This window comes from Cygnus olor, chromosome 1 (genome assembly GCF_009769625.2).
Source record: "Cygnus olor isolate bCygOlo1 chromosome 1, bCygOlo1.pri.v2, whole genome shotgun sequence".
Taxonomy (NCBI): Eukaryota; Metazoa; Chordata; class Aves; order Anseriformes; family Anatidae; genus Cygnus; species Cygnus olor.
The window spans coordinates 179,852,498-179,860,204 of NC_049169.1; the positions used below are offsets into that span (position 1 = coordinate 179,852,498).

The 7,707-nt window shown below is 40.7% G+C and overlaps 1 long non-coding RNA gene across 1 annotated transcript; it reads right to left on the reverse strand.

The window, feature by feature from the left end:
- Positions 1 to 362: 362 nt before the first annotated feature.
- On the reverse strand, positions 363 to 7,190 carry LOC121062310. Its single transcript, XR_005815510.1, has 4 exons — positions 6,792 to 7,190; positions 3,502 to 3,647; positions 2,906 to 3,035; positions 363 to 2,488 (listed from the first exon to the last, which is right to left on the reverse strand). It is a non-coding gene; the product is annotated as an uncharacterized LOC121062310 (long non-coding RNA).
- Between the last annotated feature and the right edge of the window lie 517 nt (positions 7,191 to 7,707).

The following is a 7,707-nucleotide window of genomic DNA, read 5'->3' on the forward strand; positions in this document are numbered from 1 at the left end:
GGGCTAGTGGAGAGGATGAATGAGCACTGTTATCTTGGAAGGTGTTAATATGTATCCTTAATGGATTTTTGATTCAGTATACATTTTCAAAAGTACCTCAGACTGTAGGTCTGATAAACAAATGGAAAAGGCTCTGTACCCTTTTCTACATCCTTCTGCATTATTAAATGTTTACCAAAATCAACAAAGTTCTGCCCACTCATGCCACAAATATTCCCTGCAACTCCAGAAACTGTATTCAGAAGTTACTGCTTTAGAGAAACCAGAGGTATCCTGAGGCTGAGTGTAGGGCTCACAAACTCAGCTTGTAACACAAAACAGAGGAGAAAACACAGTTTAGCAAAAATTATAATGTGATTTATTCAAACATGTTTTCACACTTAAGAGCATCTCTTTAGGCCTTCTAAAACAAAACAAAACAAGGTGATAGCCCCCATGTGTACTGAGGAAAGCACGCTGTGCCAAAACATGTCTACCCATATTTTTTTTATATGAGTTGTTGCTTTCTTTATAATTTGGCTTTAAAACTAGCATGAAAATTGACTTAATCTCCACACTCCCAGTCTCATTAAACTGCCTATTTCTCTTGCTCTTTTTCCTCTGGTTTATTTATTTTTGGCTCCTTCTCCTTCATTCCTGGTTCCTATTTACTTGTGTTTGTTCTTGCTTCTCAAGTACGGGACCTGCTTCTATTGTCTTCACTCAGACAATCTTTTATTGAAAGCAAATGACAGTCTTACTAGAGAAAAGGCAACGGAAATGATCCACTATTTTCATATTAGGATCTTGCTTCTGTGACAAGCTGCATGCCGGTACAGACATTCACCAATATACAAGAGGCCTCAGCTTTGCCAGTTAAATATTACATTTCCATGTAAAATCTATATCTGGGAATCTATTGTTCATAAAGTTTAATGTTTTAACCTATTTTTTAAATTGTTTCCATTTAGAAGGGGCAGTATTATTTAGGAATCTAATTTCTTTTGTGCTATGAATTATTAAGACTGAAGGAAAACTAGCTGCTGGCGAGGTACATATGTAAAATCATTGACCCATGCCTTTGACTGATGATGGCTTCTTGTCAAATCATTTGCATGATACATTTTGTCCAAAACCTTTGTAGTCTTCCCTGTTGCTTCCAGAAATGGCCAGGTATTTTTTGCTGTATAAATATTAATAATCTTGAAAGGGGATCATAAGTTCCTATTTTAGCAGAGTGAAGATTGATGATTTATCTCGAAGGCAGTCAAGACACATAATTGCACAACTTCAGTCAATGGGAATATTGCTTTTTACTTCAGTAACTAGAGAATGAAGTCACAGGCAGGAAGACAGATTATTATTATTTTTTTGTCTAAACTTTCCCAGAGGAGAGAGCTGAGAATCTTTCCTACACTGAGACTACTGTTTTCTCTCTAAATCTTGGCATTTCCTTAGAAATTACCATTACGTTTATTTTTCTTGTATAATTTATTTCCCCGTTGCAGTGTCTGCACCATCCCGAACAAATAGCGAATAGGTAGTCACCACGCCACAGCTTGTTTTACCCTGTGCTGGTCCAGCCAATGCTGCATTATGTTGGATGCAGAGAATTTCGTAACAACCAACCACAGGGATTTCCTGAGAAACTAGGAAACATTTCTTAAGTTACTTTCAGCTTCTTCAGGGTTTCATCCTCATAATCATAACATTACCCCACTAACCAACCTCAGAAATATAAAGGAAGCTGTTTGTTAGCTCTATAGCTTTAAATAATCCTGAACAGAAAAACCTTGTTGAGAGATTACATGTTATTGATTTTTGTCTCTATAATAAGCTAAAAAATGAGGCTTTCTGGGGAGTAAACATTTTTCCACAAATCCATTTAGGATTTGAGAAGGCAGTCATTTAGTAAATTTTCTTGAAGGAAGTTTTAAAACAGGTATAAATTATTGCCAGATACCTAACTCTCTTTGGCCCACGGACAACAATATTTAACAAGCAGTATGCTGCAGCCAACTCCAAATTTTGCTGTCATTATAACCCATGGTTTCAACTTCTCGTTTTTTGTCTTTTTTTTTTTTTTCAGATTGTAAGCAATACCAGAAAATTTGTGCTGTATGATGCCAAGAAGTCAGAGGCAAGGAACCCTCACCTACTGCTCTGCTTTACTAGAATTACCATATCACAAAAGAAACCTCCCTCATGACGCAGCATTCCTGGGAAAATCTTTCCTTGTTTTTATTAAGCCAGGTGATCTTACTGAATTTATGGATGTTTTAAAGAAAACGCAAAACAGGGTGGGCTATTCTATGAGTCTGTAAATTGAGTAGAAAGGACATTGAATGTCCAGGCATCTTAAAAACGTATTTTATCTCAAATGCACAAGTAGGGATACCTCTGACTACTGCTATGGTACAAGTAATGGATCCCACCCTCTGTTACCAGTATGGTTTCACGGCCCCTCTAAATTTATGTTGCTGCTCCTTCTCTGTCTTTCCAGGATGCCCTGCGTGTCAGGAAAATAAAGGAGAAAAAGAACTGATGAACACAGATCTCAGCATTTGGGCCATTTTAACACCCCCTCACCCCCTCCCAACCATCTTCATTACCAAGGCTGACAATGTCAGTGGCTGTGACATTGAGAGTGAGGTTTCGTGTTACATCTGAAGCAAAGTGGCTGTGGGCTGCTGCCTACAAGGAGCCCTTTCACTGCTCCTTCCCCTTCCTCCCCCACCAGCCAGCTCTGGCTGCTTCCCTGGAGGCAAGTCTAGGGATCGTGTGGCTGAACGGCTCAGAGCTGATCCAGTGCAAGCTCTTCCACTAAGCAAGGGCAGTAATGGAGACAAAATAAATAAATAAATAAATAATAAGGCATTTTTCTCTTAGATCCAGTTTACCTATGACCACACAATGACTGACTCACCGTAAGCAATGGGGGTGCTGCTCTGGCAGACACATGCAGTTGTCCAAAATTCCGTGCAACCTGAAACTTCACCTGAAGATACCGCGTGATGCTTCAAACAGGCATGTTGGGGTGCAGCCTCTGACTCCTGCTGTTTAGGAAGAAAGTTTGCCTTAGGTGTGGCAGAGCGGCTAGCAGGGACATTAACCCTACAGTACAAGATGTAAAGCTTGCTGTTCTGTGAGCAGGGTTGCATGCCAACCCCATTGAAACCTGTTTAAACAGGATAGAGCATTTCATGCTTTCTATTGTGTAACTCATGCAGCTTTGCAGAAGTTTATCCTAAAAACCAACAGTTGCTAGGTGGAATTAATCTTACAGCATCAGGCTGGAAATGTCAGTTCCTTACCTTTTTGCCAAATGCTGGTAAGCATAGAAAAACTCTGAAAATCGACAGAAGCAACAAAACCTTCAGAAGGAAAAAAAAAAAGAGAGAGAAAGAGAGAACTTGGCTAGTGGAAAAGTTGGAAAAGTTGACAAATTTGGTATATAAGAATTGGACTAGTGAGGTGAGTGAGCTATCATTTCACATCAGCAGATCTCTCAGCTTAGTTTACCTGCACATCAGTGCGTGAGAGGCTGTATCCTGAGACACAGGACTGGAGAGAACCTGTAATAGTGGGGTCTCACAGAGTGTGGGTCCATCCAGTAGGCGCAGTGCTTCTGGCCTGGCTTTGTCTTCCCTGCACAGACACTATTCACTCTGAGGAAGAGAGAAGGTAGAGAATGAAGTGCAAATGTGCAAGATCCTGGCGATCTGTCTGGAAAGCATGAGAGAAAGGAAACTACAACTCTGTGGAGACCCACCTGCCCCAGATGTGATTCCTTGTTGGGCTGTGGACACGTGTATTCAACAACATCACAGCTTCTGATGGACAGGACAGCTCCTTCCATGCATGCGTGACGCAGGACCAAACAAAGTTTGCACCAGCAATAATCTGTAGGACTAGCCATGAGATCTAACAACTAATATGGACAGGGCCAGGCACCAGCCTGGTAGGCCAAGTGAGGAAGTTTGTGCTTGATGCAGCAGAAAGGGAGACAAACGACAGGTACAAAAAAGTCCTGAGGCCCAAACAGAAATTGGAGACTATGACACTTTATGTTAGGATATACTGTAATGGAGCGAGCTGAATTCATCTTTAACCTCCCAATGCAGGTGTCCTGTGGTAAATTAATTGCACCTGACAGTTTAGGCACTCTTGAGTGCTAATGGACAAAGCAAAAAGGAGAGATATCAGCTCAATAAATCCTAAAAATCAAAATATATTTGCAGCACATGTTTAATGTACATAATGGCATTTGTGGGGATGGGAAGGAGGGGATTGCATCTGCTAGGATACTAGAGGACAAGGGCTTGCATCAAGTTTTATCTCTGTGAAGAGAAAGGAGAGAAAGAGAAGAGCTTAAGGGAAAACAGAGTGAGCCTTCAAGTTATTCCGTGTCCTTAGCTTCCTAAGATTTTTTTTCTGTACCTGATTTAAATTATAAAATCCCTGGGGCAGCAATAGTCTTTAATCTGAGTCTTCTTTAGTACTGGCCAAATCATCGATGCTTAATGAGCAAATAAAATGTAGATAAATTAATATAAAGGTTGCCTTTGTGCAGTCTAACACTTAATAGATGACACCCAGATAAAACTGAAGTCAAAGCATTTGTATTGAACCTGAGGACAGGACCAGCTTTAAGAGGAAAGCATGAGTCCTTCCATTGACTTCAAGTGAGGGAGGATCTGGTTTATGTTGCAAATGATTCTTTGAAATTAAGTGCATGCAACTGGGTACTATACGTGCAGGTAAATTTCTGCATATTGCGTATGGAACTTTTCCTCCAGACAAACTACAGACCCAGTCAGGCAAGCCGCCGTGTCTTGGTGGGCCCTGAGGTTCCACGTGGGTGCAGAAGCTGGCCATGCAAAGCAGCTTGCTGGATTAGGGCATAATTCAGTGCTGCGGTGCCACTTACGCACTCTAATTGGCTTTATTCACAGCAGGGATGACTGAGGTGCCGGAAGGCACAAGACAAGTTGCAATAGATTTGTCAAGCTTATTTCATGCGTCGTAGTTGTGGCTGCATTTTAGACAGATTGTGAAAATCGTGTTATTTTTAAGATGTAGATTACAATACTGCCTGGAGACTAAGAAAAACTGGGGAGTCTGCTGTAGAGATTGGGCCCCCAAAATATTTGAGAACACCAACAGTCTGCAGTCCCAACCATCTGCGATCTAAAGAATGGCAAAGATTTATATGCCATTTGGTTTGCTGATGTCAGTGGGCACTGGGATATTAAAAAAGAATATAGAGGCTGATAAACAGACATATTCATTTGGATATGTTTTCTTTCCTATACCATCCTATTTATAAAAATAAGTACCACCTTTTCACTTCTGCTTTAGCCATCAGGCATTTACACTGGTTTTATGTTATCATTTTGCGTTGTTATAGGAAAGGTAGATTTGCAGATGGTAGCAGATTTAACGAAGGACAAAGCTAAAAAAATGCTGCCGTGGCTATATGCTCCCATCTAACCAAAACAAAGGACTTGGAAAAAAAAATGGCCAGATCAATGCATAAAGTAACAGCAATATATGTATATATATATTGCTGATAAAAGTGGCTTTTTCGGTAAAGGGTTTTGTCAGTGAAATATACAAGTTCTTACCTTTGTAGTAGACTTATGTATCTAAGCTAAAGTCTATTCCTAGTACAAGTCCTTGGGAATGAATTCAGGGATCTTGCAAAAGGGATGGTGTGACAAAAAAGTTTTGGGGGGACATAAGAAGCTGGCAGATGAGACTCTCAGGAGGAGCTGAGGGGGCTGTGAAAAGAATGGGAGGTGGAAGGAAGGTTGGGTCAGACAGGAAGAGTCATGGTGCAAAAAGCCTTGAAAAGTGTAGATGGATTTCAACTTCTGACTAAGAAAGCAAGCTGAAGACACGTCTATCATAGAAACAACTTTCAGTTGTCTGCCTTTCCCCCACCCTCCCAAAATAAGAATTGTATACATATAGTTAGGCAGAGGTAGATAGACAGAGAGAGACATGAAACTGGGAAGAGCAGTTGAGGGAAAAGAGAAATAAGACATAACCATATCAAAATGTCATGCAGTTAATAAGAAACAAGGAGTAGAAGAAACAATTAAAAAACACCATGACACCATATGGAACCTTCCACATTGTTACATTTAAAAGATTTTTAAAAGAAACCTTATAAAAAACTACATTTTCCTCATCTCAAAACAGTGTCCTTTGTTGGAAGACAATATAGTTATTTAAAAGGCCCAGTTTTACATGTTTTGATCCACATATTGTCTAGTACAAGCATTAGAAAGTTACGATCTTAGTATGAGAGATGGTACGTAGGCTGATTTTGAACTGTAGATGGGCAAGCAGAAGCAAGGCTTGAAGCATCATGGCTTTTTAAGAGAGGTATCTGAAAGAGAAAGCAAGTCCCAGTCCTGATGAAGGTAATAGCCATTTTTCACTGGGAGTAAACAAGAAATCAGTTAAATGCCCCCTTTGTAGTGACAGCTGAAACAATGGAAAACCTCTGCCCAAGGACACAAACACACAGATCTAAACAGTGTAGGTCATCTGCCCCACAGGGGGTTCCTGAGATCTGATAAATGATGGGGCAGGGGACTGAAGAACTAAAGCCTTGTCTGTGAGAGAGAAGGGGCAGCAATGTGAGAGAGAACGAGAAAGTCGTCTGCATATAAATTGAGATGCAAATACTTGCCTGAGGAAAAAATGAGGCTGTGGTTTTGAGAGATGCAATAGGCTGACATAACACTTTTATCTCAGATAAAATCTCTAATTTCTCATACTTTTGTCACTAATGCTTTTACCTTTGCAAAAGTGGTGAGGCGTCCATCCCCAAATCCCTCTCCCTTGCTGTTTTTGGCCTCGCAGTCCCACCGTTTACTCTGATGCTGGTCCATATATCTCTCTGAACTGACATAACTCACCAACTTAGCAGAAAAATAATCCAGAAAAACTCAGATAGTTTTCTGCTGGATTGGAGAGTTGAATTGGCTCATGCATGGGTCATACATACGTGCAGCACAGGCACTGGCAGATTACTGGTGGAAGGAGGTGGGCGTAAAGGGTATTGTGTGGGGGAACATGAAGGGCAAGAGGAGGAAGATGAGGTAAGATTTCATTTCAGAGGAACGGAGCCATCCAATCAACTCAGCTACTTGTGAAACCACAGCCTGAAAGCAAGCACGTAGGAGCAAAACATAGCCTGAAAGTAAGCAGACAGGTTTTCCTGTTGCTTTATTCTTACTCTGTTCTCTAATAGAAAGATCCCCAAATATCCTAAATTCTTACTAATCAAAAGGTCAGACGTGGCAACACCATAAGGGTGCTCTTATCTACCTGCGGTAAGCCACCATCTGTAAGCATGATTCAAGAAGCAGACAGAGTATTTGATCCCGAAAGACAAGAGCGCATGCTGCCCGGGGTATTAGATATACTTTGACAAAGATAATAAAATGTCATGCCTTTGCCCTCAACTGTCTTTTGCATACCCATCATCTTGTGAGGAATATCTGAAGATGTCATGAAGAACAAAGCAAAGCAAAACTCAGAACTGCGGCCATTGCGTGCTAAATATTGTCCTGAATACACATAACGCCTGCAAGAATTCCCAATGAAATTGGGAGAAGAGGTGTCACTGACGCACTTCTGAATGTGGGAGTGGGGCAATAAAGTCCAATTTACCAAAGAAAATCCATAGTTGTGACCTGGTGTACTGTAGTT